Source organism: Pleurodeles waltl, chromosome 8 (genome assembly GCF_031143425.1).
Source record: "Pleurodeles waltl isolate 20211129_DDA chromosome 8, aPleWal1.hap1.20221129, whole genome shotgun sequence".
In the NCBI taxonomy this organism is placed as follows: domain Eukaryota; kingdom Metazoa; phylum Chordata; class Amphibia; order Caudata; family Salamandridae; genus Pleurodeles; species Pleurodeles waltl.
The window spans coordinates 917,552,098-917,573,956 of NC_090447.1; positions in this window are offsets into that span (position 1 = coordinate 917,552,098).

Here is a 21,859-nt window from a genome sequence, read left to right on the forward strand (position 1 = left end):
CCAACCTGAGGGGCACATGATTGCTGTGTGTTACTGTGTGCGCTGTGTTCTGATTAGCTTTGTGTTCCTAACATCATGCAGCATCTGACTATAAGGTGTTTGGAAATGTGTGCACCACTCAGGCCATGTGTGTTTTATAGGGGCCAATCTCCTGGGACCATTGTGGTGTTGCTGCCTATCTGTGATATGAATTTCCTGTTTGCACGTCTGTCTGTCGGCTATGTGCTGCCTCACCTGTGAACAGTCGCATCCTATCTGTGATCTAAATTTCCTGTTTACATTTTTGTCTGTTTGTTATGTGCTGCCCCACCTGTGAACATTGTCAGTTAGTGATCTCAAAGCCTGCCTGACCATGTATGTTGGGGTTGAAAGAGATTTTATGTCAGGTGGATTAGCTAATAGTGATGTGATTTCATTGGTATATGTGATTGTCATGGTGCACATCAACAACAACTTTCCCAATATTCACATATCATTTATGAGTACTCAGACTAGGGAGGATGCTACAGTGATCAACCTGAGCTCATGGATTTGTATAGTACTACTGAACGTGTTCTTTTACCAATGCAGCAAAAGTGATGTATTACAGAACTTTGGGACACCTTTAACAATTATAGTTTGAATGTTTTGTGATCTTAACTGGTATTGAAAAAGTGTATTTTTATGTGAATGACACTGACCAAGTAAATTACATAGCACACAGTGCGCCATCATCCATTATGACTAAGTAGTTTTGTTTATTGGCATGCAAGTTATATTGTATTTTTCCTAAAAGAAAATTGATTCTTTTATAGTCTCTTCACTTCACATTTAAGTCCTTATGTAAATATAATGGTGTGCTGATTTCATTGGTTGGGTGTAAACTGCTTTATGCAGCCCTTAGGCTGCCTCAACATGCTGAGAAGAGGAGAAGAAAGGATGGATCGGGTCAGATGGAATGAGGGAGGAGCTTTGTACTATGTTTGTGCCACACAGGTTGGTGGAACGTAGTTTAAAAATGATAACAAAACATAGGTGTTGGTTGGCTGAGCAGGACACTAGGAACATAAGATATGAGACAGGAGCACCAAAGAGGGTGTGACATAGCAGCCAGAGTTGCTGACTGGGCAAATCACTTAACCCCTTAGTTGCTGGGCCTCCCCCGCGCCCCCAGTGCTGTTCCCTTTTTGGGTATTTGGGGTAGTTCGCTCTCAGGCCTTCATAACATTTTGTCCACATACGCTATCCATGCCAAATTTGCGTCCTTTTTTCCAACATCCTAGAAATTCTAAAAGTACCCAGAATTTGTGGGTTCCCCTAGAGGAGACCAAGAAATTAACCAAAATACAGCTAAAATTCTGTTTTTTTCAGAAAAATGGGAAACAAGAGCTGCAGAAGAAAGAATGTGTTTTTCCCTGAAAATGGCATCAACAAAGGGTTTGTGGTGCTAAAATCACCATCTTCCCAGCTTTCAGAAACAGGCAGACTTGAATCAGAAAACCACATTTTCCAACACAATTTTGGCATTTTACTGGGACATACTCCATTTTGTACTATTTTTGTGCGTTCAGCCTCCTTCCAGTTAGTGACAGAAATGGGTATGAAACCAGTGCTGGATCCCAGACAGCTAAACATTTCTGAAAAGTAGACAACATTCTGAATTCAGCAAGGGGTCATTTGTGTGGATCCTTCAAGGTTTCTCCACAGAACGTAACAGCTAAAATAAAAAAAATATTGAGATTGGGGTGAATAAAGAGCCATTTCTGTCCACGTTTTCTTCTATAACTTTTTCGAGCTATGGATGACTTTTAAAAGCAATATATTGTTACGTCTATTGGGTTCCTCTGGTTGTGGGGACATATAGGGCTTGTAGGTTCATCAAAAACCCTAGGTAGCCAGAGCCAATAAATGAGCTGCACCTTACAATGGGTTTTTATTTTATACCGGGTATACAACAATTCATTTAGGTATCAAGGAAACCTTTGTATTTCCAAAATGGGCACAAGATAAGGTGTTGAGAAGGAGTGGTTATGTGCACATCTCAGAACTCCGGGGTCCCTAAACTAGCATGTGAATTCCAAGGCATTTCTCAAATAGACTTCTTTTTACACACTGTCTTACATTTGGAAGGAAAAAATGTAGAGAAAGACACGGAACAATAACACTTGTTCTTCTATTCTGTGTTCCCCAATGTCTCCAAATAAAAATGATACCTCACTGTGTGGTAGGCCTACTGCCCGCGACAGGAAATGCAACATAGACACATCACAGTTTTACATTGAAAACTGATGTGTTTTTTGGAAAAGTGCAGAGTTGTGGATTCTGGCCTCTATCTCAGCCGGCACCTAGAAAAACTTACCAAACCTGTGCATTTTTTAAAACGAGACACCTAGGGGAATCCAGGACGGGGTGACTTGTGGGGCTCTTACCAGGTTCTGTTACCCAGAATCCTTTACAAACCTCAAGATTTGGCAAAATAAATACTTTTTGCTCACATTTCGGTGATAGAAAGTTCTGTAATCTGAGAGGAGCCACAAATTCCCTTCCACCCAGCATTCCTCCAAGTCTCCTGATAAAAATGGTACCTCACTTTTGTGGGTTGGCCTAGTACCCCTGTCAGGAATGGATCACACAACGGTCAATGTTAGTCCTTACATTAGGTCAACTGTTGACCCTGGGGTGATCCATTCCTGATGCAGGCACAAGGTACAGGCACTCAAATGGGGTAGTGTTTTTATCACGACAGGTGGGGAAACACTGAGTGGTAGGAATTTTGTGGAACCCAGCATATTCCTGTATTTTGTGTGATAGAAATGTAAGAAAAAACAGAGTTTTTATTCAACATTTCACCTTTGCACGGTATTCTGGGTAAGAAAGCATTGGGGAATCCACACAAGTCACACCTTAGTGGACTTCCCGGGCTGTCTAGTTTCCAGAAATGTCTGGGTTTGGTAGGTTTCCATACATGGCCGGCAAGCCCAGGACCAAAAAACAGGTGCCTGCCTTACAAAAGAAGGTTATTTTGTGATAGATAATTTTGATGTCTCCACAGTACGATTTGGGTGGTGGAATTTGGGGCTGAACTAAATTGGGGAGCTCCCAAGAGAGCACTCTCTGTGCTTGCCGCCACATGCACCTGCTTTATGGGTTTGGCTAACCTGCTATTGTCCCATTGCACAGACTTTGCTTGTGAAGGGACAGCAGGACTGTCCTCATCACCTCCCTCAGAATCACTGGAAAATAAGTTGTCGGAAAAATCACTCCCAGAGTCTGTGCCATTGTGCTATCCCTCAGATGCTGTCTCAGTATCTGCTGTCTCAGTCACTGATCCTATGGCAGAGCTGTCCTCTGTAACCCGAGTTAGGGTTTGAGCAGCAGTCATCCAAAGAGATGCCATCTCTGCTATTGGCTAAACTCTCGCTCTAAAACACTAGCCTACGTAGACATTCACAAAATTGCTGGTGGGTGTGTGTGGGATGCATGCAACAGTAAAGGTCAGTCACCTTACCTTTGCTTCCTCCCTCAATCAGCACGTTCTTTCAAGACACTCAAAAAAACAAAAAAAGACACACTATTACTTCACTTTGTCACATATCAATCGTCACCCCCCAGGGTTAAACTTACTCTTTTAAAAGAAAAATGCCCTTTGGGGCGCCCATTTTCAGAGGGGGCTGACCTCCCGAAGTGAAATCCCTGGTGTCTAGTGGGGTTTCATGACCCTCAAGGGCCAGGAAACCATTTCAAGAAGGCCTTGTTTAAAAGGGGAGACTCCCCCCTTTCGAACAAGGCCTTCCTCAATAGTAGGGAGGCCCGTTCAGGCCCATTTTCCTCACCAGAGCAGGAAGCGGCCTTACATCCACTTCCAGCTCCAGCAGGGAAAACAGATTGTAGATGTCAGTGGCGCGCTGACATCACAAAGGGGCGGGTGGGGGTCAGGGTAGACACAGAACTCTTCCATGCCTCCTGAGGGTGTTTTATCACTGGAGGATTTTTCAACCACCTCCCGGTGTCGGTCACTGGTCATGACACTCACCAGGGAGGTAGTGCGGGTGTCGGCCACTGGCCGACACCTGCACTGAAGAGGTGGATCTCCCTGTGTCTAAAATTTATGGATGCGTCCTTGTGTAATTGTTATAAATGGGGTCTTTGGTTGGCAGTCAGGTTACCCCCTGTCCAGGCAAGGACCCTCACTCTAGTAAGGGTAAGTCACACACAATCCAAATTATCCTGTGCCCACCCTCTGGTAGTTTGTCACTGACCAGTCAGGCTTCACTTAGAAGGCAATGTGTAAAGTATTTTTGCAATAAATCATGCAATAACAGAGTAGAACACCACAAAAATGCACACACAGTGTTTAGAAAAATATATAATATTTATCTGGCAAGATGCAAGTCAAAACAATTAAGATGCAATAAGTATATTTTGAAATATCACTGTAAAAGTGATATAAAAGCAACAAGTGTCTCTTGCAAGCACAAAGTACCGCTAGGAACTGCATAGGAGGAGATGTGTGGAAAACAGGGAGGTGTGCTTCGATTTCACGGGCCACACAGGCGATGCATCGTTATTTTTCACGCAGGGAAGGCTTTGCGTCGATTTCCGGCACTCGGTCTTGGATCCTCTTTGGGTTGCGGGGTTTTAGGACGCCCCGGGACGATGCATTGAAATCCAGCACTGGCAGGATGAAGTCACAGGGGCTGCATTGATCCGGTAGGTGTTGCGTGGAAATTTCTACCACACGGCAGGCGATGCATCGATTCCTTTCGGGAAGTCGGGCTGCATCATTCCGGCTCAGCTTTGTGTCGATCCAGTGGGCTGTGCATCGCATTTCCAGTCACCACACTGGTGCTGTGTCGATCTTCTCCTTGCGAAGTGGAGCTGCATCGTTCAAGTTCGGCATGCAGTGATTTCCTCACCACAATGCAGGCTGTGTGTCGTTTATGGCAGGCAGTGTGTTGAATTTCGCCACACCAGGAGTTCTTCTTGCAGGAATGAACTCCTTTAGGTCCTGAGACTTCAAGGAACAGGAGGCAAGCACCATCCAAGCCCTTGGAGAGTACTTCTCAACACAGCCTGAAAGCAGCAAGGCAGCAGGGCAACAGCAAGGCAGCAGTCCTTCTTAGAAAAGAAGTCAGGTGAGTCCTTTGAGCATCCAGGGAGTTCTTCTTGGCAGGTTGCAGGTTCTGGTTCAGCTTCTCCTCCAGGAAGTGTCTGTATGAAGTAGAGTGTCTACCTCAGAAGAGTCTAAGTTGGTAGGGTCAGAGACCCTGCTTAAATACCCAAATGTGCCTTTGAAGTGGGAGAGACTTCACAGAGTGGATTAGAAGTGCACAAGGTCCCCTTTCATTTCCATGCTGTCTGCCAGGGTCCCAGTGGTGGTTGTGGCAGTCCTTTGTGTGAGTGCAGGATACTGTCCTTTGACATGTAAGTGTCAGGCCCTCCACCCTCCCAGGCCAGGAAGACCCATTCAAAATGCAGATGTGTGCAAGTGTGATTGAGCATCCTGTGTTTGGGGTTGTCTGAGTGAATGCACAAGGGAGCTGTCAACTAAACCTAGCTAGACGTGGATTGGAAGGCACAGAAGGATTTAACTGTAGAGAAATGCTCACTTTCTAAAAGTAGCATTTCTAAAATAGTAATATAAAATCCAACTCCACCATTAAGCAGTATTTTGTATCACCATTCTGACCATACTAAATATGACCTGGCTACTCCTTTCAGATCAGGATCTACCACTCAAACAGTATATGAGGGTAGCCTTAATGCTATCCTATGAAAAAAACAGGCCTCACAGCAGTGTAAAAACAAATGTAGGAGTTTTACACTATCAGGACGTATAAACTGCACATGTTCATGTCCTGCCTTTTACCTACAGAGCATCCTGCCTTATGGGCTACGTAAGGTCTAGCTTATGGGTGACTTATATGTAGAAAAAGGGGAGTTTAAGGCCTGGTAATTAATTTTAAATACCAAGTCGAAGTGGCAGTGAAACCGCACACACAGGAACTGCAGTGGCAGGCCTGAGACATGGTTAGGGGGCTACTTATGGGGGTGGCACAACCAGTAGCATTTAATTTACAGACCCTGGGTACATGTAGTGCACTTGACTAGGGACTTACACGTAAATTAAATAACCCAATTGGGTATGAGAACAATGTCACCATGTTTTAAGGAGATAGCATATGCCCTTTAGCACTGATTAGCCGTGGTAAAGTGCGAAGAGTCCTAAAGCCAGCACAAATGAGGTCAGAAAAAGAGAAGGAGGAAGTCCAAAAGTTTGGGGATGACCCTGCAGAAAGGCCAAGTTGAGTTTATGCTATAAAATACAGCAAAAAAGTCTGTAGCTGTGAGTTAATCAATGTAAGAATGAGTGACAATTTGTAAGATTGAGTGCAAGAGAGGGAGAAAGAATTAATGCAAGTGAGTGTGTATGATTAAGAAAAATGAGGAGGTGAAAATGAGTGTGAGTTAGTGAATGTACGTTAGCATGATGGAGAATGTGGTGTTATGCTTGTGAGTATTGCTATTTGGTATGCTGGAGGCAGTTATTAACAGACAGTGACCTGACATACTAAAGATAACGCTCAATATAAGAGGCATACATGTCAAAAGTCTGTCACAAGCATACTGGAAGACATTTTTGGTATGGGACATGGCAAAATGCTAGTTCTAGCACTTTGGAGGTGAGTCTTTGCATAAACAATGATGGCTGTGGCACATAGGAGGGGGACAACAGAGGTAAATTTGGATATGAGGGTCACCCATGGTACATGGATAACATTAATAGCACAATTCCAGGACTGGCATATTATATGTACTTTGTGGCTTAAGGGGACATGCCAGACCTATAAGGGAGCACTCATGGCAAAATGCCACCCCTGGCACAATAGCAGTTATTTCCGGCTTATAGGGGCACCCATAGAAAAGTTTGAAAACAGGGTGGTGAAGTCATGTGGAATGTCTGGTTTCATTGGCTTGGCACATTCATAGCCCACAGCGTTTTAGCATATTTCAATGAAAAGATTGCTTTAAAATGCACTGCTTGGCCCATTTGTTTAAAATGTTCTTGTTGGGAGAAACCTTTATCCCTGATTGCATTAAAAAAAGCTGTGGTTCATATAATTTGCTCAGTAAAATTTTGGGTATGTATTGTATTATACCCTGCCACTTTCAAAGGATATGTCAGCACCTTACTATATGTGGATACAAAAAACACAACAGTGTTGAATTTATACATTATTGACACTAGTATAATGTAACTTCAGTGACGTCAATCATTGTGATATCATCCGGGTTAAGGTCAAGTCCATCCCCTCTGAGGAAGATTCATGGTCAAAAGTCATAAAGTACCTCATTACGAGGCCGGCAGTCTTAAGACCAGCCGCCTCGCGGTGGCAGTCAGGATCACCGCTGCTGTGGCGGTCTGACTTCCACATTTAGACCCTGGTGGTCAAAATGCTAGGGTTCTGTCATCTCTGCTGGGATTGGTGCTCCCGAGAGGTTGACGGCAGGTGGAGGTCGGATTCTGCACTGCTGATTACGACCTGGTTCTCCGCTAGCCGTTTCGGTGGGGTTTCACCGCCATAAAAGGGCTGGTGGAGAAAAGTTGCAGGGGGCCTCAGGGGTACCCTGCACTGCCCAGGCTCTTGGCATGGGCAGTGCAGGGCTACCCCTGTCCAGCACCAATGCAATGTCCACTGTCTGCTGTGAAGACAGTGGGCATTACAAGGGTGCTGGTGCACCCTGAGGTGGCAGCATTGCAGCTGGCTCGATTACCAGCCGGAGACAATGCTGCTGCCTTTTTCCCACTAAGCTGACGTGCAGAAACCTCGATTTCTGCCCATCAGCCTAGCAGGAAACACCTATTAGGCATCGTGGGGTGGTCGCCACTACGACGGCAGCCAGCCTGTGGGAGTTTGGCAGACGGGCTATCCCGTCCACCAGACTCATAATAAGGCCCATAATGTCACTTCCTTTGATATCAATAAGGTCAAAGGGCATGTGATGTCACTTTTGCTATCCCTGGCATTTTGGTGAATCGACGGCCATTGTTAAAGCCTGACTTAGGTCCTTATTTTATGAGAATCATCATATGGAATGTCACACCAAGGGCCATATTTATACTTTTTGATGCAAAACTGCGCTAACGCAGTTTTGCGCCAAAAAAATTTGCGCCGGCTAACGCCATTCTGAAGCGCCATGCGGGCGCCGTATTTATTGAATGGCGTTAGCCGGCGTTAGCCGGCGTTAGCCGACCGGCGCTGCCAGGTGTGCGTGAAAAAAAACGACGTACACCAGGCAGCGCCGGCGTAGGGGGAAAATGGCGTTTGGGCGTCCCAAAATGGGGCAAGTCAGGCTGAGGCAAAAAAATCGTCTTAACCCGATTTGCGCCATTTTTTTGGGGCGCCCAGGCGCCATTAACATGACTCCTGTCTTAGCAAAGACAGGAGTCATGCCCCCTTGCCCAATGGCCATGCCCAGGGGACTTCTGTCCCCTGGGCATGGTCATTGGGCATAGTGGCATGTAGGGGGGCACAAATCAGGCCCCCCTATGCCACAATTTTTTTTTACAAAAATACTTACCACAACTTACCTTTTTATTCCCTGGGATGGGTCCCTCCTTCCTTTGGTGTCCTCCTGGGGTGGGCAAGGGTGGCAGGGGGTGTCCCTGGGGGCAGGGGAGGGCACCTCTGGGCTCATTCTGAGCCCACAGGTCCCTTAATGCCTGCCCTGACCCAGGCGTTAAAAAGAGGCGCAAATGCGGGGTTTTTAGTCCCGCCCACTCCCGGGCGTCATTTTTGCCCGGGAGTATAAATACGACGCATATGCATCGCAGTCATTTTTTAAGACAGGAACGCCTACCTTGCATATCATTAACGCAAGGAAGGTGTTCACGCAAAAAAATGACGCTAACTCCATGAACTTTGGCGCTAGACGCGTCTGACGCCAAAGTATAAATATGGAGTTAGTTTTGCGTCGAATTTGCGTCGAAAAAAACAACGCAAATTCGGCGCAAACGGAGTATAAATATGCCCCCAAGGTTTTCTACAAATAAATGGTTGTTAACTATTTTGCACTGCTTCTTACATATACTGTTGGACCTGGCTCTTTTTGCAGGGTTATCCCCAAACTATTTGCCTTCTTCCTCCTATTTTTTCAGATCTGTTTTGTTGGCTTTAGGACTCTAGGCACTGTACCACTGCTAACCAGTGCTAATGTGCATATGTTCCCTGTCTGAATTGTACTGGTGATTTGTTTTTCCATGATTGGCATATTTAATTCACTAGTAAGTTCCTCGTTTAGTGCACAAGGTGGGCCCAGGACCTGTAAATCAAAAGCTCCTAGTAGGCCTGCCGCACTGATTGTGCCACAGACATGAAGATCCCTGCAAACATGTCTCAGGCCTGCCATTGCAGTGTCTGTGTGTGCAGTTTTAAACTGCCATGTCGACCTGGCAAGTGGATCCACTTACCAGGCCCAAACCTTCCCTTTTATTACCTGTAAGTCACACCTAAGGTAGGCCTAAGGCAGCCCCAGAGGCAGGGTGCAGTATATTTAAAGGTAAGACATGTACTGGTGTTTTTTTACATGTCCTGATAGTGAAATACTGCAAATTTTTCACTATTATAAGACCTATCTCTCCCATAGGGTAACATGGGGAGTGCTTGAAATATATTTTAAGTGTCATTTCTCATTGATAGCAGATAGAGATGTGGAGTTTGAAGTCTCTGAACTTACAATTTAAAAATACATCTTTTGGTGAAGTTTGTTTTTGAATTTCAAGTTTGAAAATGCCACTTTTAGAAAGAGGCAAAAAGAACAAATGATGGACGGAATGCTGAACAATGCAAACATTCACACCCCTGTCACAAAGATCTGGGTTTAATCCTTCATGTTTTTGCTCACCAAACCACCCCATTTTGGACCCAGCCATATGCAAATCAGTCGTGACCCTGTTCCTCATGGAAACTGTCCAGCCGGAACTGCCAAGCCAGGTCCTCCCTGGAATGGAAACAAGCATCCTAGGACCGGTTTCAGAGTATCACCCTTCATCAGCTAGGCTAGTTTGAATCCAGTGGGGCTGTGAGCATGGGACCAACGTCTGGGCATATCCTTCCCACTTGGGGCGACAAATGCAAAAAGAACAGATGATGGACGGATTGCTAAACAATGCAAACATTCACCCCTAGTGACAAAGATCTGGGTTTAATCTGTCATTTTCTTACTTAACCATTCTGTGCCTCTGACTTTCTGCTGAATATGTGTCTCGGTCAGGATGACAGTTGGGGTGTTTGTGCATTCACTCCAAACAGTCACACAAAGGGAGCTAAGGTGTGCCCTTCATATTCGACTGGCTCAATACAAGGCTGGTGGGTCTTCCTGAGCTAAAGTGGTGGAAAGAGCTGACACTTGCATCTGGATAGGGCTGTGATTATCCTCACACAAAGTAGTCTCCAGCCCCGTGGAGTGTGTCTGGGGCCAGGGCAAGAAAATGTAGGTTCTTGTGAATTACAAAGGCTTCTATTTGAAGTTTGCCTACTTCAAAGACAGAAATGAGTATAAGTACTGGACCTCTGACACCACATAGTTAGAATCCTTTGGCCTAAGGACATTCTACCAGGAAGAAGAGCTGGATGCTGTAGGAGGAACTGCCACTTTGCCTGCTGCTTTGTTTTGCTGGTCTGCTACTTGCTGCTTCTGTCCTGGGAGTGAAAGGATTGGACTTTGCTTTCAACATCCTGCTTTCAAAGGTTCTCCAAGGGCTTGGACTGAGCTTGCCTCCTGTTAAGAAGCCTCAAAGACAACAAAGGCTTCACCTACCAGTGCCAGGGCTCTCCTGCAGAGAGTTCAAGCTTGCCAGGTGGTGCCAAATCCAGTTCCTGGGCCCTGGGAGTGAGTTCTGGTGCAACAAGGATGAAACTAGTGCATTGACTCACAGAATGACTTCAGAACCGATGCCACTCTCTAACCCTGCACCACTGTTTGCTCCAGAGCCATGGTCTCCGCTGAGTGCAGCAACTGCAATTGACAACGCAGGCCCACCACAGCACCTTTGAAGTCCCACCACAGCATGAGTCCACAGTTCTATGTCACTGATGTCGGTAGCACCTACCTCTGACTCTGCCACAGCACCCATGGACCCATGATGTGATCGCGACACCACAAGGTTGAAGCCTCATGTGGTTTGCCTTGCTGGATTAATCGACCTCGGCTTGTCATTAGGAACCGCCGCCTCGCCGCTAATGCCTCATTACCTCCTCAGCAGAACAGTAAGTAACCAACTTACCTCCCGTGCCTAGCTGTAAGGAACCAATGCCACACCTCCCCAGTGATAGTGAGGATCGATGCTGCACTGGCTCCAGCGATGTCTCACCTCCCTGACTCTGTGCAATGTCTTTGTTTCCTCATTGTTTTCCAAGGTACTGTAACCAGGGTCTACATGAAGACCAAGCACCCTCATAGGTGGCGCGGAACTGTTGGAAGTGACTCAGTTGAGCTGTTGGGATAGCCCCAGTTGGAGCTATTGCGTTTCTAAGGACTATACTATATTTAATATTTGAAAATTCTCATCTACACTTGTGTATGTAGGATATTTGTTGTTTTGGTCTTGTTGTACTCTGATAAATATTGACTGTTTTTCTAAAATGGTGTGGAGTACTTTTGTGGTGTTTTTACTGTGTTGCTGTGTGTGTGTACAAACACTTTACATATTGCCTCTGATATAAGCCTAACTGCTTGAGCCAAGCTACCAAGGGGGTGAGCAGAGGTTATCTTAGCTGTGTGACTTCCTTACAGTGACTAGAATGAGGGTCCCTTCTTGGACACAGTGCAAACCACCGCCAACTACAGGCCCCATTTCTAACATATACACGAATATTATCTTACTTTTACACAAAATTTGCAATATAGATTATATTTAACAAGTTTATGCTTAGGTACATTACATTTCTTTCTAGCATTCCAGCAACAGGGTGTGAGGTTTTGACCCTCCAGTATTGGTCCTGTGATAATCTGTCCCCTCAAAGCAATACCAATGTTATGCTCTTTTGCACATATTGTAGATTTTGGCACTTACACATTTTAGTACACATTTTCAGAGGTGCCAACATTATGAGCTATAAGTTGGGTATGCACCGAAGCTCATCTAGAGTTTTCAGAGTAGTAACTAGGGCCCGTATTTATACTTTTTTTAGCGCCGCATTTGCGCCGCTTTTTGACGCAAAACGGCGCAAACCTACAAAATACAATGGCATTTTGCAAGTTTGCGCCGTTTTTGCGTCAAAAAACGACGCAAATGTGGCGCAAAAAAAGTATAAATACGGGCCTAGGTATATAAGATATTCATTATTAGTAAGGAAAAGATATGTGGACATATTTACAAGCCCCATGTGCTGAGGGTGCGTCACTTTGTTTGATACTCCTGCAGTCCAGAGTGCAGACTCATATCTACAAGGTCACACAAAGCTGTTTTGCGTGACTTTTCATGGCCTCGTAGATATAGAGAAAGGCAAAGCAGCGCACGTCACTGCGTTGCCTCACTCTGCCTCACACTGCATCAGGGGGGAATTCCATGAGTCAGTTTTCCCACACAACAACCATGGGTTTTAATGCATTCCCAGATTTACAAGGCTGGAGCTAGCGTTATTAGTTATCAGTGTATGAAAATGAAATAAATATTTTAGTGGAATATGTTTTTAAAACTTAATTTAGGGCTGGAAAGGCATTGGATAATTAAAAATGCTGGCCTTTGTTTGCATTTCATGGCTTTTTTACAAAAAGTGTATCTATTCTGGGGTAATATTTGATGACATAGGAGGATGTGTGTTGCTGTGCAGATTTATGGCTCAAGTAATTTTCATGTTTTGCATTGCTGAATTAATGTTGGTCACTTTTCTTCAGTGGTACCACCACTCCTTATGGCTAATTTGTGTGTGTGTGTCATCATCCACCATTTTTCTTTGTTCTCCATTCAGTGTGGCCAGGGCCATTTTCTGTCCATAGGCTTGCATGTGTTCTTTGTTGTCCATGCCTTTTTGTTGTCAGTTGTTGTTTGACCATGCGGCTGGCGGCCATTTTGTCCATCCAGCCAGTGTCCCTTTACCATTCGCTTGCTTGTATCCTTAGTTTGCCATTCCTCATTGCTCCTTGTTGCTGTTTGACCATGTGGCTGGCTGGCAGTCATTTTGTACATGCAGCGGGTGTGACTTTATCATAGGCTTAGATGTGTCCTTTGTTTGCTATGCCACCTTGCTCCTTGTTGTTGTTTGACCATGTTGCTGGCTGCAAGTTTGTCCATCGAGCCAGTGTCCCTTTACCATAGGCTTGCATGTGTCGTTTGTTTGCCATGCCTCCTTACTTTGGTGCTCCGAACTCTTCTGCTTGTGCATCTTAGTGCTACTACCAACCTAAAGCTCAAGTTAGCCCCAAAGAAAGTTTCTCCCAAAAAAGTGGCCAATGAGAAGAAGCAGCTTTCCATCAGTGGCGTGCCACCTGCAACCTTTTTCAGGAGACATGTGCCTGCCACACCGGCCTCTCGGGAGGAACCTGAGAGCAGCACTCCTGCATCAACAGCACTACCCCAATCTAAGCCCAAGACCATGTCTGTCAGTGAGGCAGCCGCTGCATTCATGGGGACTCTGACGTAGAATTGGATTTGTCTCTTTTGAAAAGCAGTACCAAATCATTTCAGGAAACAGAGCAAACGGACTGCAGCTGTAGCCAGCAATAGTTGATCTTCCTAAAGTTGGAGCAGAACAGGAGGTCAAGCTTTCTGTCAAGCAAAAACCTCCTCTTAGAATCAAGGACTCCCAGATCTCCAGCATGAAAAAGGAAGGGTACTTTTCCACCATCTTCACCAAGCGCCACTTTTGATGACGATGATAGGGACATTGAGTAGACCCCGGCAGAGTCTGGTAGATGCCAGGCAAGGCAAGGGAAAAGAAAAGTTCCAGAGAGACTTAGAATCATGGAAAGGGATGATTAGGATGATGACAATGAATCTGCCATTGTGGAAGCTGGCACAGAAGAGTCTGACATTACTATCCAACCTGCCTCGAGCGATGTGGCACAAGCAGCACCCCTAGCACCCATATTTGTGAGGCCCCAGCAGAGACCTGCACCAACCCATACCTCAGAAGTATAAACTACAGAGAGGTAATCTTCCCTCACCTCCAGTTTTTCTTCAGGCATTTGCAGTGGCACAATAAGAAGGTACTCCTCCCCTTTTTTGAACTTTTTTACAATTAGCCAAAAGAAGGAGAACATTGCAATATGCTCAGTTTGCCAGAAAAAATATCATGCAATCCGGTGGGAGGAGCACCTTAAAAACATGGCTGAACGTTGTTACAGTGGTGAAGGTGAGGAGAGCCAGGAAACATCAGCTACAACTGGTCAAATCACAGTGGAAGGTGAGGAAGAATAGGGTGACATCATGCTCATGCAGAGCAGTCCTCTCCCCAGCAGTGCGTCAGAATCCCCCACCTCAGCAACCTTACAATGGCAGAAGACTCAGAGTTAGATGGATACACAACGGCGTACGGTGACTGCACCATGAAGCACATTGAATCTACCACCACCAACATCTCAAATGCCACCCACATCAGTGCCCCTCAAAAGGAGAAAATCCAAGCTACTATTACAGGCATATTTAGGCAAGAGGGGCCCTACGACCGCAGCCATCAAATGGCACATTTGTACAATGGGAAGATGGCAAAAATGTTAGTGCTGGATCGCCTCCCTTTTTCTTTTGTGGAAGGAGTGGAATTCTTTGAGTTTGTGGCAGCCATCTGCCCAAAATGGAAGGTTCCAAGTCAGACAAATTTTGCCAGAGTTGCAGTTCCAGTGCTGCATCAAGATGTTCTGCACTTGGTTTGACAAGCTTTGCAGCAAAGTGTTGTCACACTATCCACCTGATGACAGACATGTGGACCAATTGTCAGGTGATTGATTACATGTGAATCACTGCACATTGGATCTCTTTTTTGGGGGTAAAGCAAAAGCTATCTACAGGTCGTGGCTCTGAAGAAACTTTTAAGAGCGTTCAGCGGCATGCAACAGGAGCCATGTTTGCCATAGAGAAATCACACAGCTGCAAACATCTAGGAGGAATTTAATAGCAAGGTTTCTAAATGGCTGTGACCCAGAGGTCTTTGAATTGGATTTGTTGCCACAGACAATAGCAGTATCATAGTCATAGCCATGGCAGAGGGTGACTATTTCAGGTAACTGTGTTTGGAGCACTGCATCAACCTGGTTGTGCTAGACTTTCTTAAAAAAGAAGACATAGCAGCATAATGACACCTGCAAACACATCTGCACTCATTTTCATTTCAGCCATTCTTTTAAAGCCCATAAACAGTTGTTGATTATTCAGAGTGGTAACAGAGAACCAGTTAAAGCCCTGATACAGGAGGTGCCAACCCACTGGTAGTCAACCTATTATATGTTGCAACATCTGTTTGAGGACTAAAACAGATCAATGGCTATGTCATTCAAAGAGGAGGGGAAGTAGTTGGGAAAGCTATGACCATGGATATGGACAAATGGGGCCTACTTATATGCCTGACACACATTCTGCTCCCCTTTGAGCGTTTCACATTGGAAGTTAGCAAGGAATGGCCAAACGATCCCATAATGGCATCTGCTACAGGAGCAGCTAAGGTTCGCATTTGAGAGTGCAAATGAAAACCCAGAAGCTCATGCGTTTGTTAAGAGGCTAAACTATTGCTTGACTTGTAATGCAAGGCTGCAAAATTATATTATCTCCTCCAAAGGGTACATCTGTGCCACCCTACTTGATCTACACTACAAAAAAAATCTTCCCACTTTCAATCCTTTTTCTGAAGGGCATGTTACACAATACAGGAGGTGGATTGTTGAGCAAACAGGATAACTGCATTAAAATAGCTGGAAGTTAAAGCCCCACTCCACAGTTCTGGGATGCCATTTTCAACTTCCAGAGAGGTCAGTCTTGTTGACTCACATCCGACAACCCTGCCAACAAGAAAACCGGCGACAACAGCAACAGAAGAATTAGACTCAACCTCTGGATTTGCTTGGTTTCAGGTGGCAGGTTTTAAGTCCAGCGCAGGTGCAAAGGCAAATGTTTTGAGCAAGTAGCAGCACCAATGACCATTCAGAGGATGTTCCAGAAGTATCTGGATCACCCAAAAGAGGTGTATGGGAACCAAACCCCAGTGGTATATTGATATAGAAAGATGCGCCAATAGCCAATGCATAGTTGGCTGGTAAAAAAGATTCTGGCTTGTCCTGTAGTCAGCATGTCTGCTGAACGTGTGTTCAGTGCAGCTGGTGCAGTTGCTATAGTGAGAATGACCAATCTCATGCCTCATAATGTGGAGAGATTAACCATGATCAAAATGAGCCAGCATTTTATACTATCCGATTACACCTTTCCCAAAATACCACAGTAGGAGGAGGAGGAGGCCAGAATCAGGTGTGTTAGCTGACCAACTTCTGGGTGAACCACCAGAGAATAAGGACGAACTGTACTACCTGGACTGAGTATGCCAGTGCCAGCATAAAACATTTAAATTATTTTTCGTTTACCTTTTTTTTTTTTTTCTTTCTTTGAAAAAACAAAACGCAGTGGAATATTATGTTTGTGGTGGTTTTATGCTGCCCCATAATTTTATAGTCACGTATAAGCCTGGATTGGAGTTGGACCCATGTATAGTGAAGAAGCCCCCAGATACCATTCAGGACATTGGAGACAATGTCTGACTCTCTTACATGCCATTGCCTATCCCATTTGTTTCACTTGACCTAGCAGGGCTACCCTAGAAGATCATTTATCAAAAGACTGGTATAAAAAAATTAAAGTAGAATAACACCAGATGAAAAAATCAGTGGTATCATGTTATTTTAATTTTAAAGGCTTTTCTAGTAACTGAATAGGGGCACATAGTGGAAAAATGAAAAGGAATTACCTCTCATTTAGAAGTAAGGCGTTATGCACTATGCAGTACTAGTTGTTGTGCCAAATTATTGGAGGCATGCTAGCCAGCGCTTCAAGTACTTTGCTATTGCCTGCAGCTGGGGCAGCGGTAGCTGGCAATTATTGGTCTTTAATTACAGTGGCCCTGCTATTCCCCAAATCCCTTTTACTTAGTTCTACCCTGACTCCAAAGAGGCAGATGAATAAATATTAGATACATTACACATGTGATGTATAAAATGTAGAAATATATCCTGTCTGCTGTAAGAAGATGGTTGGGAAAACAATGTACTGCACTACAGGGAAATGAATGGGCTATATAGATTGTATTTGGAATGCTCGTCACAGAGTATAACTTGCACCAGACTTGAAATCAAATCGTTCACCTACTAGTCCCACTTTACTCTCTGGCCTCGTCCACAATTACAAAATCTTCTCAACAAATTCATTCACTGGGTAGTAAGGAAAGGAAACTTGACTTAAGGCAGAGGGATTAGGCAGGTAGGTAAAAAAATAGAGGGGCTTCACTGATCATTCATTGATCATGTGCCTAAGCTTTTGCTTATTCAGTTACTGTAAAGCGAAAGTCTCAAGAAAGAAATCTGAACAGGCGTAAAATCATTTTTTATGGGAATACTGCACTGCACTTTTTCAGTCATGGGTTGAGAAATGCCAAGGGCAGGGAGAGGGTTGATGAATGATGATGGGCTACATATCTGCTTCATTTAACAAATACGGTGAGCCAAGGGATTAGAAGGCACATTAAAACATCCCCCACTTGTAAACATAGTTTTGATAAACATAAATGATAAAACACAAAGTAAGCGAAGTAGGTGAGCAGCATGCCCCTCTACAGAAAAGCTCTCTTCTCTATTAATACAATCAATTATTCAGTCATCCTTTCCTTCATCCAACTATATTCACCCATGATTTCAGCTTTACTTTCTTGCATCCAAAATTCACAATCCTTTATCCATCCATTAAGTACCCACTGTCCTACCTTTCTTTCAATCATGCTTTCACCTATCCATCCATTTTCCCAATACTCACCCACACATCCTTTTTCATCCACCAATGCATCCTTTTGTTTAACTCCTTTCACCCATCCTTTCTTTTAACCTTCTGTTCCTTCCCATTTCCATCAAGCCATCATTTTTAGCGTACGTTATGTGTGCTTTTGCTGAGTTGCAGATAGAAGAGGCCATACTACCCCAACCGCAGCTGTAGCTGTAATGTGGGGTGTTCAAGAATTATATCACAACAACTCCCTTGTAGCTAGTGAGTAATAGTAATTGGCAATTAGCAAGCAATGTGCCCATTCCTGCTGCTGTGTCTCCTCCTGCTCCATCTGCTCCTGCAGCAGTGAAACTTGAGCCTACTCCATTGGTCGGTGTGGCTAGGAAAAAAACAGTCTACACTTTTAATATGTGAGTTACACCTCACCTTCTGAATTATTTTCATCAAACAAATCCAACCACAATACATCAATACAGTTCAGTTAGTACTGCAGTACCTTCTATCAAAAATATCAGTCTGGGCATTTTGTTGGAATGTTAGAAAAGCCAGGAAGTTAAGCCAACCAAAAGCTTTGCATAATGGAGGAGCAGAGCTAGAGCCTTTGATTATGATGACTCAGTAACATTGAAGCTCAAAGACACAGTGGAATACAAAAGGTCAATTAAAGACAGAAAAAAGATAATACAATGAATTAAAAATTGGATAGGGGAGTTGAAAAAAAAACTTGAAGGCAATGTAAAAAAAAGTAAACAAGGCAAAATAAAAAATAGAATAATAGTAGGGAGGGGTAAAAGTTAGGGAAATAGTAATAATTTAAAATAATAGGACTTACTAGGATGAGCAGAGCCATCAGCATCGGCGCTGGTGGTCGGCACCTCTCCAGCTCCTGCCAGACCTGCTGTAGTGCCCCTCTTCTTGCCCTTGGGTGCTGATGTAAGAAAGAAGATAAAAAATATACATTAGTGGTACCGTTAATCTCCCCAAGATTATTATATAATAGGCAAATGCAATAACATTGAGATTGAACCAGATCACCTATTGTACTCGTATGATTGACTATCATTGAGCAGGCTATACTTCTAAATCCCTAATCCAAATTTTCCTCAACAAAAACAACATTTGGATCTAATGCATTGCAATGAATGATCTTTGATTCTATTCTCATTTTGCAAACCCCTTGATGGACTAACTCAGTCTCCCTTTTGAGTAATGCATAGATGCACACTCGCATCACTGTGAAAATGCTTGGGACTGTACGAACTACATAGATAAAAGCCACAGAGAATGCTAATTCATTGATATCACTAATTCACTGTGGAGGCTGGCAGACAGAGGACTCTGTGTTTCAATGGCTTCTTAAATATTCAGCCAAGCAACTGCCAACAAGTGCGATGATGTATTGCCGAGCACCTGCCAAGCTCCAACTGGATCACATAATAAATAATATTCTTAATACAAACTAAACATAACTTACCTCTCAGTGAAAGCCCCAAGCTATTCAGAAAAAAAGTTAGCATTGTAGAACACAAGCACTCTAATATAATACTCACCAAGTCCTGGAATCTCAATGCCTAGAAGGTCGAGCAGGTCCTGCTTGCAATCAATTATATTCACCCAGCGGTGCGTCAGCTGCTGCGTGGTGCGCCAGACCTGGGTGCTGGCCCTGACACTCCGGTGCACCCTATTCCAAAATAGCTGATGCTCATGAAGGGGTTAAATGCTTCCAGGCCAGCCCCCTGCTGCAAGAATAGAGGTGCTACACATAAAATACCAATGCTGTCACCTCTTCCTCCGAAAAGAGTGTCTGGGGCTGCACCCCTTGGCGCCGCCGCCGCCACCGCCCACACGGTAAGTGGCTGCTTGCTGTCTGGGGAGACCTGGCCCTGCCACTCCCCTGGTTGCAGTCTCATCTGCCATGGTGCTGGGTGAAAAAGTATGGGGGTTATTTGCAAGGAACTGACACATCAGCTCCAACGCGCCAGTTTCCTTGCATCTCCGCGCCTCCCTAACAACATCATGGTCGCTCTGTTTTTACAATACAGCTCACCATGGTGCGTGTTAGGACAATAGCGTCACAATATTTGTAATTATTGTGGCACGTTGTGGGACTAGTGCCAAAAATGTTGGCGCTAGTCCTGCAAAGCACAGGACAGCCCATGGGCTAATGCACTAGCATCACTTGTAAATTTCAATGCACCATTTTTTTGGCCTTTCTGCGGAGGAACACCCCCTAGCATACATTATACCTGGCGCAGTATAATGTGGCACAAGGGGTTACAAAGTGTTGCAATCTTGCATTACACCACTTTATAAATATGGAACAGGGTGGGAGACTGCTTAGTGCTAGAGGCTTGTAAATATGCCTCTAAGAATTTAGAGAGAAAAAACAAAGAAAAGGGAAAAAATAAAGGAAAAAAAACAAAAAGGAAAAAAAAGTGCAAAACAAAATAAAAAAATTTAAAAATACAGGGGCAGGAAAGAGACACTAAAAAATAAATAAAAATGAGGGGTAGAATAATCAGGAGTGGGGAGGATTATAAATATAAATTGTGGTTTGAAAAAACAGGCCTTGCACCATAAACAGAGTGAAAAACAAGATGGCCACGCCCAATGGAACCGGGTGGTGCCATTCACGCTAGATTTTGAACGCAAGTACGTACTTTGAGTTTGATGTCAAACACAACGTGAACGGGCGCAATGGAGAACTCCATCCACTCGCTGAACTTAGCGTAGTGCAGCTGAGTGTTTTTTGCCACTTCACGGAGTTCAGCATAGCACGAGTCTGCAAACTCTGCCGAGGCCTGGAAGGGACACCCTGACTCCTTAGCGCTGGTGCTGGAGTCCCAGAGCAACCCCGCCCCAGGGCAAAAAAGCATTTTTGTAAAAGTTTTTGCCACAAAGTTGCCGTTGATCCTCAAATTAGCAGCAAACATTTAAAAAAAAACAAGCACAGGCTCTCCGAGTGGGCTAGGTCCCAGAGCATTTTGAAGCAAAGGGGGGGACGCACGGGAACGTTCTCCTGAGGCAGTTTGATGTTCCAGGGACTGTCACCTCCCTGGGGTTTATTCACAATTTCATGCAGGGGGGGCATGTGGTCTCCTGCAGACCACCAAACTCCCTGAAGCAATGATTTAATTGTAAGCAGGGACCTCCCTGGGACTATAATCAAACAAGATGCAGGGGATCATCCACCCCCCCCCCCAGCAGCTCCGGGGCCACCACCCCGCTGGGGCTTTAAACAAATACAGTGCAGGGGAGCCACACAGCTGATAGCAGCCCCGGTTACTTCCACCTTCCTGGGGCTACAGTAAAAGAATGAAGGGGGCCTGTTGTGGAACCCTGAGCTCTGGGGACCACCACCTCACCCAGGGCTAGATTATGTTGGAGAGGGGCCGCGCGTCCCCCCTCATGAAGCCAATGATGTCCCTGGAACAGCCACCCCCAAGACTAGCTCCTGCTATGTCCCATGGTACCCACAACTTTAACAGCTCTAGCCACGTCTGAGCAAATACTTCACTTTCTGCAAGTGAGAACTGTCAAACAGCTCTCATTCGCATAAAGTGACATTTTCATCTGATTCCCTGCATGCACATGTACATGTAGGGAAAGAGATGAAAACACTGCTCCCTCAAGCAGGGAGCTGCTATTTAGAGCAGCTTCCTGCTTGTGGGAGCAATGGCGGCTCCGGCAGGATGAGGGGAGCCCACTAGGAGCGTGGGGGCCTTGAGGCTCCCCTCCGGTCCTGTCACTCTCCCTCTCTCCTCTCTCTTCCATCCCAAAGTGGGATGGAAGAGAAAGAGAGAGAAAAAGATTGTCATTGGAATGGTCCCGTAATACAGTGACTTCAAAGAGACAGACTAACAAGGTGTTTGGTAAGAATTTGTAGTTACATTTGGATGCAGAGTA